General features: G+C 35.9%; 2 long non-coding RNA genes across 2 annotated transcripts; both read right to left on the bottom strand.

The window, feature by feature from the left end:
* Positions 1 to 15,735: 15,735 nt before the first annotated feature.
* Positions 15,736 to 17,199, bottom strand: LOC126788062 (uncharacterized). Its single transcript, XR_007671328.1, has 3 exons — positions 16,644 to 17,199; positions 16,018 to 16,448; positions 15,736 to 15,870 (listed from the first exon to the last, which is right to left on the bottom strand). It is a non-coding gene; the product is annotated as an uncharacterized LOC126788062 (long non-coding RNA).
* A 2,158-nt stretch (positions 17,200 to 19,357) lies between these two features.
* On the bottom strand, positions 19,358 to 22,919 carry LOC126788061 (uncharacterized). Its single transcript, XR_007671327.1, has 5 exons — positions 22,792 to 22,919; positions 21,418 to 22,659; positions 20,909 to 21,029; positions 20,228 to 20,292; positions 19,358 to 19,394 (listed from the first exon to the last, which is right to left on the bottom strand). It is a non-coding gene; the product is annotated as an uncharacterized LOC126788061 (long non-coding RNA).
* Between the last annotated feature and the right edge of the window lie 1,298 nt (positions 22,920 to 24,217).

Consider the following 24,217-nt stretch of genomic DNA (forward strand, 5'->3'; position numbering starts at 1 on the left):
CATAATCTATTTCAATCTGATCAGTTAGACTGACGTTTTGATTTTGTTAATGAATGGATTCATGCCTCTTCAGTAGAGAGCTTGTTCTCTTCTTTAGGAATTCATTTCAGATTGTCGATTTTTTGTCACAAAGTTGAATCATTATCCAATTTGATCTATATCTTAAGGTCTTCTTCAAAATGGCATATTAGACTGGAGTTCTTTTGGTGTTATTATTTTGGTGAATCCCTACTCTGGGTGTGATACCTTTTCAGAATAACCAATATGCATATTGATCTGATATTCCATGGATACTGAGGTATTACGAGTTTTTTTTCCCACTATCTGGATACTACAAACTCATAGCTTGGCCCTTGCTGCCAATCTTTGATCTCCCATTCCTGCTAACTTTTTTATAGCTTTCCTTGCTGCATAGTGGTTTCAAAGATTTAGGCAATTGTTTGATACTGATTTGGCATCTTGCTCATATATAGCAATACTGATCTGTCTTGAAAAGATGAAGAATTGTATTGAAGTCATTTCTAATATTGAGGATTCTGCAGTGTTAATGATATTATGCCTCTACAACTGAAAACTTGGCCTTTAGAGTAGGTATTAGGTGAACACTTGTTATCTTCTTCACAAATCCATTTCTGATTGTCTTTTTTTTTTTACGAGATTGAGTCTTTATGCATTTTGATTTTAAATGGCAGAGCAGACTGGATTTCCTTTCGCTCCTCTTTTTGGTGCCTGGCTCCCTTGTGATGTTTGAGCTCGAGAAAACCAATTTGGAGGGCGGTCTACTGTTGTTTTTTGTTAGTCATACCAGCGTCACTGGTGGGATGCACAATAGAGTTTGATAATTTGCAAGATGGTTCCTGGACAATCTTTGGGTCTAAATGAAATATTTAACACACCCAATTGTTATGTTTCATAGCTCTACTACCCAGGTTTAGGTGGTTCAATTGCACAATTCCCATATTTGGATCTTTGCTTTGCTAGCTTGATCAATATAAGTTTCATGTTAGTCTCATGTGAGTTTCCCATTTTAACTCATTGCATTTGATGCTTACTGTCAATGCTGGATTGATGTAACATGTGTATGTTTATCTGGAATCGGAATATTATTAGAGGAACTGGAAAGATGAATGGCTTGATATGGGGGATTTTGCCTTGATGTATTGGCTCCTTGTTGACTTGGCTTACTGCAGAAACATTATGCAGTAGAGCTTTATCCTATTGTGACTTGTAGCATAAGGTTAGGCATTGGTATGCTTGAGCCTAATCTGCTAGTTTCTAATCTTACAAGTACTGAATCACATGGTGACTGATTTGAATGCATCTTACACTTAACATCTGACCTGGCTTGGGAAGATTGTATATTTGTTAAAAGTCATTAGTAAGATAGGGGATATTAACGCTGTTAATCAATGAAGTTCATGCGTCTGGATACAAGTTTACAACTGAAAGTATGAAACCTTATAGCCATTAGAGTAGGTACTTACCAGAAAGGGGGCTTGTTTCAGGAATCCACGTCAGATTTTCGATTTTTCTGTCACAGGATTGAAGCATTAGTCCATTATGCATTTCGATCGAATTAGTTCCTCAAAAGAAAACTAGACTGGATTTGTTTTCGCTTCTGTTACTTTTTGGTGCCTGGGTCTCCTGAAATCTTTTGAGTCTGAGGAAACCAATTTGGAGGGTCTTTTGAACTTGTGGTCGACCAACTAGGCTTTGTAGTTCGTACGAGTGTCAAACATCTGGTTATATTCTTGATCTACAATCAGGGTTATTTTGGGGGCTCATAACATAAGTGATATTGATTTGGGGATTTCACAGCGTTCATGATTCCATGCCTCGAGTTGTTATCTTCTTCAAGAATCCCTTGTTGTAAGCCATGCCTCTACAACTGAAACCTTAGCATTTACTGGTAGCGAGTTGTTACCTTCTTCAAGAATCCATTGCAGCTCTTACAACCCGACTTCACTCATTGCTTCGATGCGTCCTTTCTTTGCTGAATGGTTGTAACGTGTATGTGTATGTGGAATCGAGGCATGAGTAGAAGTGCTGGAAAGATGAGTGGGCATGGAATGCTGCAATACTCAGGTTTTCCCTTGATGTATTGGCTCATTGTTTTTTTTTTGGCCTACTGCACAAACCTTATGCAGTGGAGCTTATCCTTCTTGTGGCTTGTAGCATAAGGATTGGCATTGCTTGAGCGGGGTGCAGCAGATATACAATCTGGTTCGATGAGCCAGATAGGTCTGTTTGTCCCTTGCATTACATTGCTTGTTTGGAGCTGGAAAGAGAACCGAAAGGGTATGGAATCAGAAGTCAAGGTTCATTATTGATTTGAATACTGTTATTGCTACCATAATAACATTTTTCATGAATTTCATAATCATAAACTGGTTTCTGGGTGAAAAGTGAGAAGAAATATTGGAGTTAAATAGAAAGCTCCCCCTATTGAAGTTTGAAAGATGTATGTGGATGAAGCTATTATAAAACAAGAGGAGGTCGGTCATGTTCTGTAATACGAGAACACATGGGGATATGAGTGCAGAAGGTGCAATTCATTAAACTGGTCTCATTTCTGCTGAACATACCGAGCTCCTGTGTTTGTAGTACTGTTCTGAAGTTAGAGGTTTCAAATGGATTAGTCTGGTTATCTTGGAGACTGATGGTCAGGAAGTAAACTATTTGTTATATATAAAACAGAACAGAAGAACTGTTCTATGATGCTTTCGCTCTAGAACATCAGGAGGAACCCTAGCTAGCAGATATGTTATTAGAAAGAAACCAAAATGTCGAAGATTCAAAGGTTATCTTTGGGTCTAAGTTTGATTCATTGATCATCTTCACACTTTTAAGCCATTCCATATTCAAGTGTTCAGGCATCATTGTCTTCCATTCTCCATTTGCAGGCCGTAAAAACATATTATTTTCAGCTGCTAACCACAGGTCAAGCTCCCCAAAGTTCTGTAAAAACTCTAGAACAAGTAGAGATGCTAGAGTTTTTACAGGAGTAAAGGTGGTTAGGAATTTATGCAGAACAGGAGATCACTTACTTCATCTAAGGCGGCCCTGTCACTCCCACTGAGTACAACAATAGTTGTGTTAGTATCATTACAAAGCGCTGCCAAGGGTTGTTTCAAACCCGGATGCAGTTTAAGTTCCATTTTTCGAATTGATCACTTCGTGTCTCAGGTTTGTCCACAGGTTCAGTTAAAGTCGCATTGAATCCCTATGGAAAGCTCAAAGCAAAAGAGATTATGTCCATCGATCAGATGTTGAATTTGGTAAGACCTTTACTTATAACACCTAGAAAGAACCACTGACCAGAATATGTATATTTCCCATTGAGACATTTCTAGTTCTAGAAAAACGTCATTTCTATGTGCAGACCATTCAGATACCTGATATTTATTAAACAAAATTGACAAACAAAACCTTTTATAAAAATTAGGCCATATTTCCATCAACCTACCAGTATGAGCAATCGATCCTTTTCTTGCAAGTAACGTTGAACTGGTTCACGATTTGGAACTGGTGGAAGCACCTGTCTCGTTTTCAATTGCGCCCCTACAACAGTGTCGTTCAGCTCACTGGAAAATAATAACATGAACATGCAAACAGTTACAAAGCATGTATTTAAGCAAAGGTTGCAGCACACACAGTGATGTCAAGCATGTACACCTTACTAAATACAAATGTATCAGCCCATTTCTGAGCAGTCGGGGTTGTCACATATGCAAAGTTATGCTTTTGTTGCTTCTCTCTTTCTTCCAGGACATATTCAATGCTTGGGAAATTATTTTGGCAACTTCTGAAAGTATCCATGGGTTCACAAATATTGCTCCGGCGCCTACCGACTCTGCGGCACCAGCAAACTAACGAAATGTATTCAAAGTATTAGTTCAAAAGAACCATGAGTAGTCCATGACCCTCAAAGAACTGACATTTTTGCGACGCTAGCATGGAAGACAAAGCCATCTTTGCCCTGGTTTCAGGGTGTCCTTCAATCGAGCATGTGTCGATTGATATATGTTTGCTTGACTACTCTTATCTTTGAGCTTACTGCCAAGTATCTCGAGTCTTTTACATTCTATTCAAATTGCACCTGTGCTTACCATGGGACTATGCGCATGTGGAAATGTGATAGCTTGAAACATGAGGACATCTCTTGCAGGGGATTGAAACATCTCTTGCATGATTCCATAGAAACTATGGAGAACCGGTTTAATACTCCAAATCTGGAGTCTTTTCACTCTTTTGAATTCAGTGGATAACAGAAGATCAAGGTCTAATTTGTGGAAGCTCCGTCACAAGTTGGTAGAGGCTACAATCAGAGTTTGCGTGGCCAAATGGCCAATTGAATATTATTCTGCTATGAATGATTTTCTTGAAAGTTTCGGTTGCTCTAAGAAATCTTCACTAATGCAGAGACTGAGGTAATTTACGTAATCTTTCAATTCATTTGTTACTACTTATACTTTGTATGTAGCCTCTTATTTTTAAGTGTAAATATTAAATTAAAGTTAACAGTTCCAATAGTACAAAAAGCTTTTAATTTTTAACCCTGTATTCCTTATCTATTGATACTTCATGATACTAGGACTTGCTCTGTTACTGAAAGTAAAAGTGTTTTTGATCATTTAGCTTGAGGCATAGCTGGTTAAGTTGACAGATAAAGCGAAGCATTGGATGGATCTTGATATTGAAAGGATGTTGTGATTCGATTATGTTTCTGAAAAAGGGGAAGATCCTTGAAGTTTAAGTTGCAATATCTCACAATAAAAATGTTAGCAGCTACAGAACTCAGAATAGTTAAAATGTTGCTTTTGTTGATCCACGTTCACAACTTCACATTGAATAGGATTCTCATATACAGCAAGGTGCAATGTGAAAACTGAAGTGCATAATGCCATTATGTATTTCTTGTGATTTTCATCTTTTAATGTTTGTTGTTTCAATGGCTTGTAGGGTGTTATAATATCATGAAAACTCATTTACAGAGTACAACATTCAACTTGAGGTGCTTTAATATGCAGTAAGATCTCATTCGACCATGCAACTTCATTTTCTCATCACTTTCAGCCCATGCACCGGACCTTAACAGGTGAAGTCTGCACCATAAGCAGCGACGGAGATGTTGGCAATCTACTAGACGTTGGTAAAAAAGAATAAATGTCTACTAGACGAACTCGTGTCTACAATTTTTTGAGTAGAAAATTTGCCAAGAGCAACTAACTTTCCTCAACACCTGGACTCCCATTTACTAGAACTGGAATGCATTTAACTATTAGTAAATTTAAAAGGATCAATCCCAACTATTTTTTCCGACTGATTGCTCTTGAAACTCATCTCTAGTAGAAAATTCTCATCGTAAGTACTCGTACCCTCAAATCCAAAGGATCAAACCAACTACTCTTTCCAACCTCACTGCTGTAGAAACAATTTATGGAGTCAAATATTCCCCTATTTCGAAGTAATCAAGGCAACATTGGCAGAATTGTTACAGAGTAATATAGCTGATTGTGGTGTAAATCTACCATCAAACATTTTGGGTCAAATCACATGAGAGAAGAAGGGAAGATAACGGCTGTGTTTGGTAAAGCTTTTTACCTTCAGTGATTATAAGCTAAGCTAAGAGAAGTGTTTGGTAAATCAGCTTCTCACTTGCTGTTTCTAAAAATCAAGACTTTTAAGATCGAAAAGCAGAAGTTGCCCTTACCCTCCTTTTGGAAGCAGAAGCTGTGGTGCCTACTGTAGCGGATGACACCGTAGTTTAATGAAATTTTCGTAATCACGATGGGTACCCTCATCTCCTTCAACCAATTACGACCAATTGCCACAGATGTCTTTCAATCCTCTCACCCAAGCCCTGCTCTCACTTTGTTCGTCAATCTCTCTCTCTCTCTCCCTTATGTTCATCAAGCAATATCGGTCTGGCATCGAGGATCCAAGAATCAGTAACACATCTTTGATTTGGGGTAAGTCTATTAACAATTTCAGTTTCAGATTTCTCCAATTTTGTTGTAAATATGGTTTCAAATTTCTTCTGGGTGGCTCCAATTTTGTTTATGATTCATATAAGAGCATGGTTCAAATATGAGACCTGATTATGTTTGATTATATACATGGGCATCTTATTTTTGATTACTCCTTTTAGATATTATGTGGCTCAAACCCAAAAAGGAGTATTATGATTTGGGTAAATGTTATTTTTTGTTCATAGTATCAGTTTGATTATTCTGCAAATGTTTAGCAAATTTTAGTATTGAAATATGAGATACTCAGATTTTGAAGTGTTGTCTTTTGTTAATTATTTATGATTAGTTATCTATAATGCCATATAATTGTTTGAGCTGCTTTCCATATTGATTAGTTCTTTTTTTGATCTGAACGATGGTAAAGTTTTGTAAGCCAATTAGGAAAGGTATCAAAAATTAGGACATGAAGTTCATAACTAGCTACATGGAAAGCAAGATTATGCCAATTTCTGGGTACCGTTTGTCCACACAGATGAGTTGTTTTTGTTGAATCATTGGAAAAGTCTGTGCTTGAACTTTTGTCCTTGTGCTCTTTTAATAATCTTAATGATTGCAGTAGGATTCTTTGTTTGTAATTTCATCTATAATTCTTTTGAATGTTTCTTCTAAGTTAGCTGATACGTATTTGTGCCACTTCTCACTTATTTCTTTCATTTTAAATCAAGTGAATGCAGCTTCAACATTAAAGGAAGGGCCTAAGGGTAGTGGCTCTTATCACATTGCAGCACATACATTTACATCTCGTGAATTGGCAGCTGCAACAAAGAATTTTAGAGCAGATTGTTTTGTGGGTGAAGGAGGTTTTGGTAAAAGTATTGTTGTCTGCTGAAAAGACATCACCTCCTGTAATATGAGCTACTGACCTGGTCTCTCTTCTACTGGGAATGAATTACAATTCTGTGTTATTTGTAATTTTGTTGTTTCTGCAAATTATTGTCTCATGTAAAGATGAATCATTATGGGTTGTGGGGTATGTGTTTCATACAAAGATGAATCATGTATAGATAGACTCATGTAAGCCTAGGGGATTTGTTCTTTTGTAGAACATGCAAACAACTACAATATATAGAGATTATTTATTTAGCCACTGCCATTTTTACCTCCTTGATTTTTAGTGAAACCTTTAGCTGAAATGATGTTGCAAAAGAGAAAGGAAAAACATACGATGATGATTATCTTAACTTTCATTATATTTTGATCGATCATCAAGTATTGTGTTAGTTGTATCAGTTAGAAATATATTTACTGTGTTTTGTAGATTCTGATTAGAATGTGTTTGATAAATGTTTCCTCAGTTTCTGATTCCAGGCATTTGCTTGTAATTGACTTTGGTTAAGTTATAATTGGGTTGATCCTTTTAATTAAGGGTAGCAACTTTCTTAATGCATCAGCATGTGACCAGTGGCGGATCATGGATGCTTGCTTAGGGGATGCTTGAAGTTTTAAACCGAAAAAGAAAAAAATATTGATAATCTCAACAATGCGAATTTTTTTTATTAATCGAAGCCAAAATGGATACACCTAGTCAAGGGGAACGTAATGAGTCTAATCCCTCAAATGCATACAATAGAAAAGCTTAAACTAACTAAATTTAACTCTACGAGTCGATAGCTCTTCAAACTCTTTTATAACCTCTTCATTCCCTATAGAATCAGCATACTCTTTCTCAATATGAAGAATCATACAATCGCTAAAAAACTCATCTCCTATCTTATTTCTAAGTTTAGTTTTGATGATGTTCATAGCTGAAAATGCTCTTTCAGTTGTTGTTGTTGTAGAAACATGAATAACCAAAACTAAACAAATCAATCTATGAAGAATAGGATAAAACTCACTTTTCCTTGTTGGACCAAAGTGTGGCAAAAATCAACAATGGATTCCAATTTCTGGAATTTTGGATCACGTCACATATCTTTCTTATAATATGCGCATTCTAATTGAAGAGTACACATTTCACCATCATTAAAATCTTCATGATAGAACTTCTTGGCAAGTTTGCAAACATCTTCAGTTTTAAAACTCTTGAAGCTATCACGAGGATCCAAGGTTGAACCAAGAGTAAGGAGTTCTGATGCTTGCTCTGAGAATCTTCTATTCAACTCACTCAACTGAAAGTCAATCCAAACATTGAACACATCTATATGGTAATGATGTTAAATTGAAATGAAATTCTGTTGTTGACAATCACGACATGTGCCAGATTTGTAACGAGCACTCAAATCAGGCGTTTCAAGATCATGTTTTTCACAGAAAGATTCCACTTCTCTTACCAACCCCTCCCAACCATCTTCTCTCATTTCTTGAAGAAGTGACTTGGTAAGTCCAACAAAGTTCATAGCCTGAACAAAGTCTAGAGATTTCCGCTGCAATGTCTGACAAAGAAAATCAGTGACATTCATTACTTTGTTCATTAGAATCAAGTAGAACACAAACTCAAAAGACCTCAAAGCTCCAAGAATAGCTTCAGCTTGTCCTCCATTTCCTTGATCAATCATATCATTAAGAGTTTTTACTGTTGAACTAAATAGTTCAATTAAACTCCTAATAGAACGAAAATGTGAGCTTCATCGAGTAGGACATGCTCGTTGCAAAGTGCAAAGTTGGTTATTACCACTGCTTGTTTGAAGTTCCCCACAAGCTACCAAATTAGCAATTTCCTCTATTCTCACCTCTTTTAATGATGAATGCCTCTTAGCACAAAAATCAACAAAATTCACAATTAAGCTCAAAGTTTGAAAAGTTATGGATGAATTAGAATTCAGATTCGAACCTCCAGACTCAGTTCTTGGAAACCATGAAGTAATTTTTCTAGCCTCATCATTGGCCTTATTTTGACGCTTCCGTTTTGGTTCTAAGCTTTCTGACATTATATTCACTTAATCTAATAACCTATAATCAGTGAACAAAAAATTTAAATTAAACAACAACCAACATACTGACATGCATAACCAAACAATTCGGTTCAACACAAGTCACATAACAATTCAAAAATCTAAAATTTTATTCAGCAATAAGCAATTCATATATCAAGTTCATTAGATGAAGAAAACATAATGAATTCAGGAATGATTACCTCCAAATGCAAAAACCTCAAATCACAAAAACCTCAATTTAATCATGGAGGAGTGGATGTTGTGCATAACTGGTTGGTGGAGTGAGTTCAATCCCAAGGTCTCAACTCTTAAGTGTGATCAATCACTTTGATTTAAGAATTATGAGTTTTTTAAGATTTTGGGAAACAAAGAATGGGAAAGAAGACAGAGGAGAGGAAGAACACGGAGAAAAGAAGAAGAAAAATGTCAGTCTGTGTGTGTGAAATTTGAGATGTTGGTGTGTGAGAGAATTGGGTGTGGGTGGGTGTAAGCGTAGGTGTGAGTGATGGGATTGAGTGTGGGAGAGAGTAAGGAGAGAATAGGAGATGGTCCAATTAAAAAATCATAAAATTAATACTAACTTTTTTTTGTTTTCTGATTGGGTTGGGGATGCTTGAGCATCCCCTCCTTACATAGAGGATCCGCCCATGCATGTGACTTGATCATCTTATCTCAACGCCTAAACCGTGACAAGATTGGTATGCAACTTCTTTATTGCAATTCTGTAATGAGCTGATGAATTTTTCTTCTGTGTTATAAATGATTAAGCTGGAATCATATTGGTTATGCAGTAAATTAGTTTATGTGAATTTTCATTACTTATGACATCATAGATAAGTCTAAGTGCTTAAGTGAAACTAATTATTGTGCTACTTGTAGTTTGTTGAAATTGATCTACGTAGTGTTCCGGACCAAAAAAAAAATGCTAACTAGTGCTTCTTTGGTTACTTCTGTTTCCTATTTTATTTTACTTCTTTTATTTTTTCACTATTTGGATCAATATAGGACTGTAATGCTAGTGAAACTTCATACTATCAATTTAAACCAGTTGTGAGATTAATGAGGACACCCAGAATGATGGACAAGAACTTCTATTTGCAGTTTGTCAAGAACTAATTATTGTGATATCCTTACTCATCTTCATTGCTTCTATTTTTAGTATTCCTTGTTGCTTCTATTTTACTTTTTCTTGTTGTTCTGTTTCTTTTCAATGTTTATGTAAACTTGCTGCCATATTTTGCTCTGTTACTTCTGTACAAGTTTATCACTTTTTCATAGGACTGGAGTACAAGACTTGGTATTGGTATAGTTGTACACACTTTGAAGTACAAGGCTGAATTGATTAACTCTTTGGTGCTTAATTAGAGTTCATCAAGCTTGGTATGCTACTTCTCCCTCCTTTTTAAAGATGGAGGCTGAGATGAAAATTATGGATATGGATACATCTACTATGAAAATTATGGATACATCTCCTTGAAGCTTATTCCAAACCGCAAATGAAAATTTTGCAAGGTGACAGTTTGAAGATTTCTATCTCCAATTTTCTTTTGAAGATTTTTAATTATTATTTAATTTTTAATTACATATGAAGTTTCTTTTTGTTATCCAGACAATGTAATATTTAGAACATAATGTGTTTGTTTGTGTTCATATAAAATGAACGGTGGTTTCTCTTCATTGTAGTAGGATTAGTACAATTTTGAAGTAGTTTTTTATCTTGTTGTATCTCGTGTCATATTGGTTATAAATTTGCAACAATGTTGCTGCAGTTCAGATATGACACACTATAGATTTAACACTCGATACAAGATCAAAAAAAAACAAGAGAAAATAATGGTATATATTAAAATAATATTCAAATTAGAAATCTCTATTGGAAATCAAGGTTAGTTAAAATAGCAAATGCTATATGTGCCATGTCAGATGCCAAAATTTAAATTGACAACAACTTTTAATATGTTTATTGAAAATGTTCTAAGACCTCAAGTAACTGTCGTTGATTATAGTCAGAATGATTACACTCTATTATTACTATGAGGGTAAAAGATATACCAAAATTGTTATTTCGGTCAATGTATTGAATAGATGTATTCAATATGTATATATCCTACATTATATAGTGAATTAAAGTAGATGTTTTGAATTAATATCATAAGTTATTCATTGCCTTTTTTTTCTTGACTAAAAATTGTTAGCAATTACTTGTACTTGCTGGTCTAATATGTATGTTTATTTTCAAATGTAACATACTAATCATAATGTCTTTAAGAAAGTTAAAAAAAATGATACGGAAATAATATACTTGAGTAAATTATATTACCAAACAATTCATACAAAACTATCTTAAATGTCTAAATAGGTCATTTGACAAATTAAAAACATAAGCCAGATTGAATTTACCAAACACATTGTCATGGCTTCTGCTACAAATAGCCACTTATAAAAGTCAGTTTACCAAACACTCAGTTACTTCACTTATCAGCTACTTATTTCTAAAAAATAAGTATAAGCCAACTTTTTTAATAAGCTCAGCTGTACCAAACACAGCCGACATCTCCCTCAGCAAAGCCTAATTTTCACCCCGAACAACTCTAATATAAAGGTCTAAGCGTTTCTTCTGGGGGTTGATGCCAAAATAGGACTAAAAAGGGCAAAAGTCGGTCTCCATCCTCAGCAAAATAGGGTGAACCAATTTAGAACTAAAATTTAATGCAGGTCTCTGTATTTTTGGGATATATATGTTCGCGATTTGTTTAAAGGAACTACAAAAAAGCTGGCTACAACTTTTGAAAGTTGAACAACTGAACCCAACGTTAAAGCATCACTAGTGGTTGAAGAGTTTCATATCAACGTTGAAGAGTTTCTTCTAATGGTTGGTGCCAAAATATCAAAACCATCAGCATTAAAAATTTCAGAACTGAAAGGCAACAAAGTTCTAATGGTTGCATCATCTAATTGAAGGCAACATATAAGCCGAAGGCAACGCATCAATCAAAGGCAACCGAGAAAATCTTACTCCGATTATAATAAGACAAATCAAACGCATCATCTCTAATTGAAGACAACATATAGATGAAAGCACACGTATAGATCAAAGGTAGATGACCACATGAGAGAGGAAAGGAACATGACATATCCCTTGGAAATGCTTGATTTTCATTTTAGAGACGGCATAAGAGTGATACTTCAACCTCAGCAAAGAGGGAGCACCGAATCTATGATCTGAAATTCTCTCTCTCCCTCAGATTACTCAAATCTGTCTTTATGCACAGTGAATTCAATCTCTCCATTAATGATACACAAACTGAAGGCAACCATATGAACCGAAGGCAATACATCAATCAAAGGTAACCGTATAAATCTGATTCAGATTATAAGACAAATCTAAGACAACATAAGAGAGGAAAGGAACATGACATGTATCTTTCGGCAATCTTTAAAATTCGTCACAGGCATAGCATAAGAATGACACTTCAACCTCAAGAAAAGAGGGAGCACCAAATCTTTGATCTGAAATTCTATCGGTATCTCCCACAGATTACACTCAAATTCGCCTCATTAGGATATATGTCATTATCAGTGTTAATCTCTCTCTCTCTCTCTCTCTCTCTCTCAACCATTCAACCGAAAACATCATATAAACCAAAGGCAATCGTATTAATTCTGATTCAGGTTATATGACAAATCAAAGGCAATATTTAAATTCAAGGATACTTAAAAACAGAAGGCAACATATAAATCTAATTCAGAAGGCAGCGTCTAATCAAAAGGTAACGCATCAATCAAATGCAACCGTATAAATCTTATTCAGAGTATTAACCAAATCAAAGGTATCATCTAATTGAAGAAAACATATAGATCAAACACACACGGCCACATGAGAGAGGAAAGGAACATGACATATACCCCTTGGCAATGCTTGAATTCCATTGTAGACACCATAAGAATGATACTTCAACCTCAACAAAAGAGGGAGAGCCAAATCTATGATATGAAATTTTATCAGTCTCTTCCTCAAATTACTCAAATTTGCCTAATCAGTAGATATGTCATTATCACTGTGAATTAACCCTCTCCATTAATGATACAAAAACCGAAGGAAACCATATGAACCGAAGGCAAAGCATCAATCAAAGGCAACAGTATAAATCTGATTCAGATTATAAGACAAATCAAAGGCAACATCTATCAAAGGGGCAACGTATAGATCAAAGGCACATAACAACATGAGAGGGGAAAGGAACATGACATATATATCCTTCAGCAATGTTTAATTTCTTCGTAGACACAGCATAAGAATGGCACTTCAACCTCAATAAATTCTATCGGTATCTCCCACAGATTTCTCAAATCCGCCTCATTAGGATATATGTCATTATCAGTGTTAATCACTCTCTCTCTCATTATTAACCATCAAACCGAAAACATCATATAAACCATATTAATTATGATTCAGGTTAAATGACAAATCAAAGGCGACGTCTAAATTCAAGGAAGGCAACATATAAATCTAATTCAGAAGGCAACATCTAATTGAAGGAAATGTACAAATCAAAGGCAACGTATAGATTAAAGGCAACGTATTATAAGATTGTAAATGACCATAGTAACGATTTTTACCTTAAATTTAAACCAATCAATTAAACCGTGCTACCACAAATACGACTTCACCTGAAAATTGAAGTAAGCAAAATCCACAAGAACCCAAAGTTTGTCCACAGAATTCTGTACAGGCTTTGATTGAATTGATTAACATCGTAACCACAAGTGAGAAGAAACAACAGAAAAAAGGGAATTCACCTTGCAACACTAAAGCGAGCAAAATTAAGCAAACAAACCCGTTGGTCGTCGACCAGAGAAAATCCGGTGCTTGTTGGTCTGAACAAAGCCTGTGTTGGTTGGCAACAAGTGAGAGAGAAGAGGAACCCAACAAGACAACAATGTCCAAAAGGGAATTCACCTTGTAACACTAAAGCGAGCAAAATTAAGCTAACAAACCCGTTGGTCGTCGACCAGAGAAAATCCGGTGGTTGTTGGTCTGAACAAAGCTGGTGTCGGTTGGCAACAAGTGAGAGAGAAGAGGAACCCAACAAGACAACAATGTCCAAATGGGAGGCAACTTATGATCAAAGACATCATATTAATCAAAGGCAACTTATAAATCTTATTTGACTAAAGAACATTGATGACCATTCTGCTTCTCTATCTCTATTTCAACTAAAAAAGTTGCAATAACCAATGAAACAAGAAATAGTATAACTATGCGCCAATTATTTTGATCACATTAGGAAAACGGACTTCCAAAAGTTTCTTTTCAATTCTAATAAACATGGCAAAAGAGTGGATGCTGTGAATCCACAACAAAGACTTCTCTTGAGTGAAATCGCATAGACGATATCTTTAACAAATTCTTGCTTTCCTTCTATATCAGACAACCAAAAATTCAAGCTCAAGGTACATTTCAGAAAAAGTAAAACCAACAAATTCAACCTCCCAGCAGATAATCTACTGCTTGTGGACAGAAATCCTTCATTTTTGTAGCACACCCTTTAGTACCGAATGCCAGGAAATAAGTGAAAGTTCGAATTAAGATGACTCAAGAATATCTTAAAATAATGTAAATTAATCAAATTTAGTAGGATCAGTGTGTAATCCACTATATTGGTGCTTTTGTATACTTGTATTCCATACATCAATGTATTCACTTTCATTACACGAACTGACAATACAACAGTCTCAGCAATATCCACAACACTATTGCCTCAATGTGTTCTATTTTGGGACCTCAGGTTAGGCAAAATCACTTGATTTGTAACATTCCAAGAGTGCCAAATCTTTGAAGACTACTTAAAATTTGAGCGGCCAAAATTGTTTTTGGAGCAATACCGACTACTCTCTCTAAGCTCGCTGTTTTATATCCCTATCAGAGAATTCTCATTTCAGGTACTAGTATCTTAATATCTCAAAGGACCAATCCTAACTAGGCAACTACTCTTTCCGAGCTACTGCTTTAGAAAGTTTTTATATCTCTAAAAGAATATTCTCATTTTAGTTAAACTCAACAAGTTCTCAAGGAAAACATAATTATTTTGTAAGTAATCAATGGGCAACCTTGGCAGAATTCTTGCAATATGATGTAGATCCACCATCTAATAAATCTCAGGTCCTGAAATAGGAAGCAACCGAGAGAGGAAAGGAAGATGACACATATCCCTTAGCAATGCTTGATTTACGTCGCAAATCGACACGGCATAAGAATGGCACTTCAACCTCTACAAAAGAGGGAGCATAAAATCTTTAAGCTGATAAATGCACGTCTCTCCCATATTTTGCATCATTGAAATACATGTCATTGTCCCCATAAAATCACTCTCAAGTCTCAATTAACCATACACAGACCAAATGAAACATATAAACCGAAGAAAGGCAGCATATAAACCAAAGGCAATTCATCAATCAAGGGCAACCGGATGAATCTGATTCAGGTTTTATGACAAATCAAAAACAACTTCTAAATCAAAGGCAACTTATAAATCAAAGGCAATGTACAAATTAAATTCAGGTTAAAAGTAAAAGCCAACATTTAGACAGAATAGAAAGGCAACACATCAATCAATGGTGACCTATATAAATTTGATTCAGGTTATATGAAAATGAAAGGCAACATATACACCTACGACAACTTATAAATCTAATTCAGGTTATAAACCTAAGGCAACTGCATCAATTAAAGGCAACTGTATAAATCTGTTTCACGTTACGTGACAAATCAAAGGCAACGTATAAATCGAATTAAGCTTATACGGCAAATCAAAGGCATGATATAAATTAAAAAAGTGACATATTATCAGATTGTAAGCCATTGATGTGATCATAGTAACAATTGATACCTTAAATTGAAACCACCGATCACTTGAACCGCACAACCAAAAAAATGAATCCCACCGATCACTTGAACCACGTGACTGCAAATAATGATACCAATGGAAATAGAATTCAGCAAAATCTAAAAAAATCAAGAATCTGTGGGACTCAATTCCGTACAATTTTTAGTTGAATTAGTTAACACCAAAACCATAAGCTAGACGAATAAACAGAAAAGGGGAATCTACCTTGTAATGGTGCAAACAAACCCGGTGCTGGTCGCCGGAGCAGTTGGCATCAAGAGAAAGAGAAGAGGAACCCAACTACAATTTCCAAGCTTACTGTTGTAAAAAGTTTGTTTATCTCGAGTACCATTTTCTTGAGACAAATTTTCTTATTTCTTAGTAATCAACAAGCAACCTTGGCATAATTGTTACAATGTAACAATCAGATGTATGGTGTAATCCACCAACAATTAAGTTTAGGGTCAAAACAAAATAAAAGAAGAAAGGAAGATAACACATCCTTTAACAATGCTTGATTTCTTTCTTGGGTAGCTCTATAATGAAAAATGGCATTTCAACCTTAACACAAAAAGTAGCACCGTTCTTGAACTGAAACTTGATGCACCTCCCATAGATTACTAAAGTTTGCATCATTGGGATATGAGTCATTATCCCTGTAAATTTGTAAAACATAGACATATCTAAGGCAATGTCTAAATAAAAGGCAACTTATAAATCATAAGGCATCATCTTAATCAAAGGCAACATATAAATCTTATTCAAGTAAAATCATTGATGACCATTCTATTTCTCCATCTCGGTTCAACCGAAAATGTTGCATTAACCAATGAAACAAGAAATCATATTACCATGCGCAAATAGTTTTGGTGTCATTGTCGAAACTGACTCGCACAGCTCTGAAATCAGGAGTTGCTTTTCAATGATATTTCATGGAAAAAGGGTGACCACCATGTATCCATACACAGGCTTCTCTGACCAAAATCGCAAACGAGATCTTTTCCAGATTTTGTTCTCCTATACCAAACAACCTACCAACAGATTATCCGCTGGTTGAGGATAAAATCCTACAATTTCATATGCCAGGAAATAAGCAAAAGTTCAAATTCAGATGAATCAAAGACCATCCCAGAATTTTATGAAATTTTAAAGAATGTTAGTGGACATTCCAATAAATGCATTGGAAATAAGACTCATTGAATACAGAAATTTATTGATAAATTGCTAAACCAACTTCTGCAAAGATCAGTGTACATAATCCATCAAAATGGTAATTTTGCATACTTTTATTCCCAATACTAATGTATTTAGTTTCATTGCATGAATTAAAAATACAATATTCTCAGCAATATCCACAACAAAATTGCCTTTTTTTGGGACCTTGGATCAGGCAAACTCATTTGACTTGTGACATTCCAAGAATGTCAAATCTTTGCAGACAAATTAAAATTATGAAATACCGACAACTCTTTCCAAGCTTGCTAGTGTAAATCAATGAGAAACAATGAGCAACTTTGGTAGAATTGTTGCTTTACCGTCTAAATCCACCATTTGATATATCTCGAGTTCCAAAATAAGAGGCAACATGAGAGGACAGAAAAAATGACATTTATCCCTCAGCAATGCTTAATTCCATCATAGACACAGCATGAGAATGACACTTCAACCTCAATACAAAAGGAAGCACCAAATCGTTAAGCTGCTATCCGTTGCATGTCTCTTCCTCATATTAATAAATTTTGCATCATTGAAATATGTCATTTCCCCTATAAATTCATTCTCTATAAGGCACAGACAAACTAGACACAAAATATAAAGCGAAGGCGACGTATAAACCAAAGGCAACACATTAATAGAAACCATACTTGGCAGAATTGTTGCCATATCGTGTAGATCACCAATTTAATAAATTTCGGGTCCCGAAATAAGAGACAACATGAGAGGAGAGAAAGATGACATATATCCCTCAACAATGTTTGGTTTCCATTGTCAACACAGCACATCAACCTCAGTATTTATTGCATCATATATCCCTCAACAATCGTTGAGCTGATATCCAGTACATGCCTCTCCCACAGACTACTAAATATTGCATCATTGAAATAATGTCATTATCCCTACAAATTCAGTCTCAATTAAGCACAGATAACCGAAGGCAACGTATAAACTAGAGGCAACATATATATCAAATGCAAATATTAATCAAAGCCACCCGTCTAAATCTGATGCAGCTTATGACAAGTCAAAGGCAACGTCAAAATCTAAGGTATCGTAATAATTTGATTCAGACTATAAAAACAATTCAAAGGCTGTAACGTCTCAATCCAAGGCAACTTATAAATCAAAGGCACCATGAGAGCGGAAAGAAAGATGACATATACCCCTCAGCAAAACTTGATTTCCATCGTCGACACAGCACAAGAATGACACTTCAACCTCAATAAAAAGAGGGAGCACCAAATCATTGAGCTGTTATCCATTGCATGTCTCTCCCTCATAATACTAAATTTCGCATCATTGAAATATGTCATTTTCTCTGTAAATTCACTCTCTCTATTAGGCACAGAAAAACCGAAGGCAACATATAAACCGAAGGCAACGTGTTAACAAAGGCAATGAATCAATCAAAGCCAACCGTATAAATCTATTCCAATTTGTATTTACTCACAAGGCAACATAGAAATCCAAGGCAACTTAATAATGTGAATCAGATTGACAAATCAAAGACGACGATTAAATCGGAGGCAACACATTAATAGAAGGCAGCACATAATCAAAACCAAACTTGGCATAATTGTTGCTCTATGGTGTAAACCAACCATTTAATAAATTCCGGGTCCCGAAATAAGAGGCAACATGAGAGAGGAGAAAGATGACAGATATCCCTCAGCAATACTTGATTTCCAGGAATGGCACAAGAATGGCACTTCAACCTCAATAAAAAGAGGAAGCACCAAATCATTGAGCTGCTATCCATTGCATGTCTCTCCCTCATAATACTAAATTTTGCATCATTGAAATATATGTCATCTTCCCTGTAAATTCACTCTCCTATTAAGCACAGACAATCCGAAAGCATCATATAAACCGACAACAACTTGTTAACAAAGGCAACAAATCAATCAAAGCTAACCATATAAATTTGTTCCAGATTGTATTTACTCAAAAGGCAACATCGAAATCCAAGGCAACGTAATAATCCAAATCAGATTATAAGGCAACTCAAAGGCGAAGATTGAATCGAAGGCAACGGTAATAATCTAAATGAGATTATAAGACAAATCAAAGGCAACGCAACTTATAAAAAGAGGGAGCACCAAACCATTGAGCTAATATCCGATGCATGTCTCTCCCTGATATTACTTAAATTAGCATCATTAAAATATGTCATTTTCCTTGTAAATTTACTCTCTCTCCATTAAGCACAGACAAACCGAAGGCAACATTATCGATGAGGACATTACCAAACCCAAACCAAAAATGAGTGCAGCGATGTAAGAATTGTAAGCTTATAGAATAACCAACCTGAGAAATCATTCCAATTACAATGAATCTTCCACAAACTGCCAGGCCATTCAAGCACAAGTTGAACACGTGACTGCCTACAGACTCATAGATAATGTCAATAAGATTTGGAAACTCTTTCTTTAAAACCTGGAAAATTGAAAGTCATCAGTCCAGGACTTTTAACTTTAAGTATATTTATTGAACTAGTTTTCATATCAAATCAGTCGGATATATTACTGCAAGGGTTCCTTATCTATACCCAACATATACAAGGTCATATTAAAAGTTATATTTCAAACAATCAAATTGAAATTGAAAGTGAAAGAGATGGCACAATCACATTTCAACTGTCCTGAGGAACAATATGAATTTCAAACCATTTACAGTGATGAGACCAAATTCAACAAGTTTGAAAACAAATTAACAGTGACAAAAGAAATGAGTAAGTGTGGGTCAAGGATACTTCAACAAACTGGGAGTGCCAAGTTCTAGATTACCAAGAGGTAGATTATAAATTATATATTTGAATGCCAATTGCATCACAAGACAACTTACCATGTTCTTACACTGTCAGAAGGATTCAGATCAATTAACTAAAGACTTGGATGAAATGTTTACAGAACACACACATATGGTGTCATTTCTTATTATTTTCTTAGGTTTTCCTTTATATGAACCATTCATCTCATCCTCAAATTAGAAAACTAACCCAAAGCATCATACAAAATATATTTGATCATGCCGATCAAGCTAAGATCAGTAAGATGTAATGACATCTAAAATTGATTAACAAAGTTAAGGATCTATTGTTCTAGTCAGCAGATATATAAGTTAACATGATCATTTCCAAATAAATATATATATAGAAGTTACATGATGCTCAAGTATATAATTCATGAGCTGTTAAGGTTCAATTTTGAGGAGGTACCTTGGAAACACTTCTGTTTTGCTTTTAGTGCAACTCTCTCCTCAATTTTTTTTTGTATCCAGGTCCTTCAGTTGGCCGTGCAAAATGAACACATGTGAAATCATAATAAGCATAATATGTTACAAGGAAGGGAAATATAAATGGAACAGTTTCTCTTGTTTAATGACAATTCCCAAAGAGTTTACGTTTCATTACATATGTAATGGCTATCTTCTAATGAACAGAAAGCATATATATGTGATCCCTATTATTATTTTAATCAACTTCAATGGTAAAGATCAACATAACACTCCTCCAATCACTCTGTATATAGCAACAAAAATCATATTGAAGACTTATTGATTGCATGTGAAATATGAGCTCACAAACAGGAAATTTACATCAAGTGCAATCAAATGTAACTGGCCTGTCATTTCATAGAAAGGAAGAGCTAAGCACAAGCATTGCAAAATTAAAACTCCACTTGGTCGATACAAATATGAAATTGGTTATATAGCTAAGAACTTAACATTCCTTTGATGGTTCTGTAACCAAGCTATGAACTTTTTATCTACCACCCAAATCAGAGGACCCATCAGATGAAGCCTAACTACCACCCAGAAGGCTTGTTTCAAGAGAACAAAGTAGACAAACTGACAAAAAGAAAGGTCTTAAGAGAGAAGATAAGTGAGATGCTAATACCATGAATAAACCTTCTGAACCAGAGTAAATTGGATCGACCACTGGGTAGAGACCCGAGGCAGAACCCATATTGATAATTACACCAGGCTTCTTCTTTTTTTATAGTTTGCATTGTCTTAATCTGTTTCAGATATGAATAACACATCAGACTAATGTTTAATCTACAGAAAATTTCAAAAGGAGAACTAAGCAAGACTTTTGAATATATCAAAGTATAATTGGTGTCAAGTTTCAACTATGAACATTACTTACATAACCTCCCAAAAGAATATGCATCTAGCCTAAGCATCATCACATGTACTCTTTGTAAAAAGTTAATGAAGAAATAAAAAAAGAAAAGGTAAACCTTATGATCCATTGGGGTAGGACCCAAATTAAAAATTACAAGGGTCACAGATGGTTGAAATAAAAATGGCGCCAAAGACAAATTGATGCAATTTAAAGGCAAGACACTGACATTTACAGATAGGAAGTATACAAGCAAAAGCTAGTGAAAGGTCAAAGCATACCGCCAGGAGAGTGCAATCAATAACTGCAATCAGATTCACATCACGGTTCGTCTCCATGTGCATTTGCCATCAGTTTGATCTTTATAGAAGAAAACGAGATTAACAATGCCTGCACTGTTTATACAGATATCCAAACCTCCAAATGTCTCACTACATGCTCATCAAATGCAGCAGTTAAATCTCATGTTCATGAAATAAAGCATAGACGGCAGAATTGTAGCTCTATGGTGTAAACCGAAGGCAACATATTAATAGAAGGCAACGCATTGATCAAAACCATACTTGCCATAATTGTTACTTTAAGGTGTAAATCAACCATTTAATAAATCTCGGGTCCCGAAATAGGAGGCAACATGAGAGAGGAGAAAGATGACATATATCCCTCAGCAATGCTTGATTCCCATCGTTGACACAGCACAAGAATGGCACTTCAACCTCAATAGAAAGAGGGAGCACCAAATCTTTGAGCTGCTATCCATTGTATGTTTCTCCCTCAAAATACTAAATTTCGCATCATTGAAATATATGTCACCTTCCCAGTAAATTCACTCTATATTAAGCACAGACAATCTGAAGGCATCACATTAACCAAAGGCATCATAAAAACCGAAGGCAACACGTTAACAAAGGCAATGAATGAATGAATCAATCAAAGCCAACTGTATAAATCTGCTCCAATTTGTATTTACTCAAAAGGCAACATCGAAATCCAAGCAACGTAATAATTAATCTGAATCAGATTATAAGACAAATCAAAGGCGACGGTTAAAGCGAAGGCAACATAATAATCTGAATCAGATTATAAGACAAATCGAAGGCAACCAACTTATAAATCATAAGGCAACATGATAATCTGATTCAGATTATAACACAAATCGAAGGCAACACAACTTATAAAATCAAAGGCAACGCAATAATCTGCATCAGATTATAAGAAAAATCAAAGGCCACGATTAAATTGAAGGCAGCATAATAATCTGAATCAGATTATAAGACAAATCGTAGGCAACCAACTTATAAATCAAAGGCAACATGATAATCTGATTCAGATTATAACACAAATCGAAGGCAACTCAACTTATGAATCATAGGCAACGTAATAATCTGAACCAGAGATTATAAGGCAAATCAAAGGCAGCACAGCTTATAAATCATAAGGCAACATGATAATCTAATTCAGATTATAAGACGAATCGAAACCGCCGATACGATCCAACCGCGCCACCGTGCATACGAATCAATCTGCAAATCGAAAAAGCGAAATCCAAAGAATCAAGAATCTGCGGGACTCAAATTTTCTACAGGTTCTTTTGTTGAAATTGATATACACGATAGTCACAAGTGAGAAGAATCAACCAGAAAAGGAGAATTTACCTCGGCGGAGCGAGAATGAAGAGAACAAAGCCGGTGTGGGCGGCGGCCGGAGAAAAGCCGGTGGTGGTTGGGAAAAAGGAACCCAAATTCAAAATTCAAAGTGAGGCAGAGAGAGAGAGAGAGAAGTGAATTGTAACGGACGACTCTACAAATACTTATACAGCTGCAAATATATGTGCCGAGTTGCCGACTCAACAACAAAACGCAGACCAGTTCAAATGAAACGGCAGTAGAAGACCCAGAATTATATTGGTCCCGACAAAGTTGGGCCTGGACTGACATTGGCTGTTATAGGCCCAAATCCTATTACTAGTCAAAGAAAACGATCCTATATGACCTGACCTGACGACCTCCATTAGTAGCGTCGTCATTTCACTACCTCCGCCGAAAACATGCAAAAATGATCAAAACCCTAAAAAGCACCGACGATTATCAAAACCCCCAAACCACCTCCACCTTCATTGCGTACTTACCTGACAACGTCATCGAGAAAATCCTCTCAGACGATGCAAGGGTCGAGGCACTTGGACAAGTAGAAGATTGGAGCCAATCTTGACTACGGCAGCAATTTGGTACTTTCGCAATTAAGAGACGTGTCAAAGAGTTGGACATTGTGGTTTTCAACTTAAATAGTTTGTTGTAAGTCATAACATACGAGATTAATTCTTTCCACCTTCCATCTGTTGTACATGGTCCTTGGCATATATTCCTTCACTTTAGTGATCGACGCACCTTTAATTCTATTGTTATTACGTAGCAAAACGTCCCTGGGAAGCTGGAAGAATCGTGACCTACATTTTGCAAATCAAGTAATAAGCATAACTTACCGCCAAACATAACCTATGTCGAGAAAAATCCCTGCTATATACAAAACATATATATGTCATAGAGAGAAGGAAACCCTAGCAGCGGTGAGACACCAAAAACGAAAAGATAATTAGAATGCCAAGGAATAGCAGGGGCCGTATCAATGGATCGAAAAGAAGGAACCGGATCCCAGCGGCCATGGAGACGACGGAGAAGTTGGAGGCGTTGAAGAGCAAGTCTCTCTACATATGCACCGCCCAAAGGCACTTAACTCCTCGTACCGAGCTGTGGGTTGTTCACCGAATCCAAATGAGCGATGTGTTATCTGCATCCGAATCCAAACCTCATTCTCTGCATTTAGAGAAAGTGGCTGATGAAATCGACTTCGGCGGCGAGCCCCATTCCGTTCCTAGTGGGTTGTGGTGTCTTCAGATCCAAGATTCTATTGGGCGGTGGCCAGAATGGGAAACTGGAACCCGGGTTGTTCCATCCGTCTTCACTTACGTTTTCTCTTTTGACACCAACACATCTGGTCCAAAACTCAAGCTGGAAAGCTTTCCGAATCTCCTAGGAGGGACTTCATGTCCCCTGCTATTTGAGATGCATGGGAAACTGTATG

Source organism: Argentina anserina, chromosome 3 (genome assembly GCF_933775445.1).
Source record: "Argentina anserina chromosome 3, drPotAnse1.1, whole genome shotgun sequence".
NCBI lineage: Eukaryota > Viridiplantae > Streptophyta > Magnoliopsida > Rosales > Rosaceae > Argentina > Argentina anserina.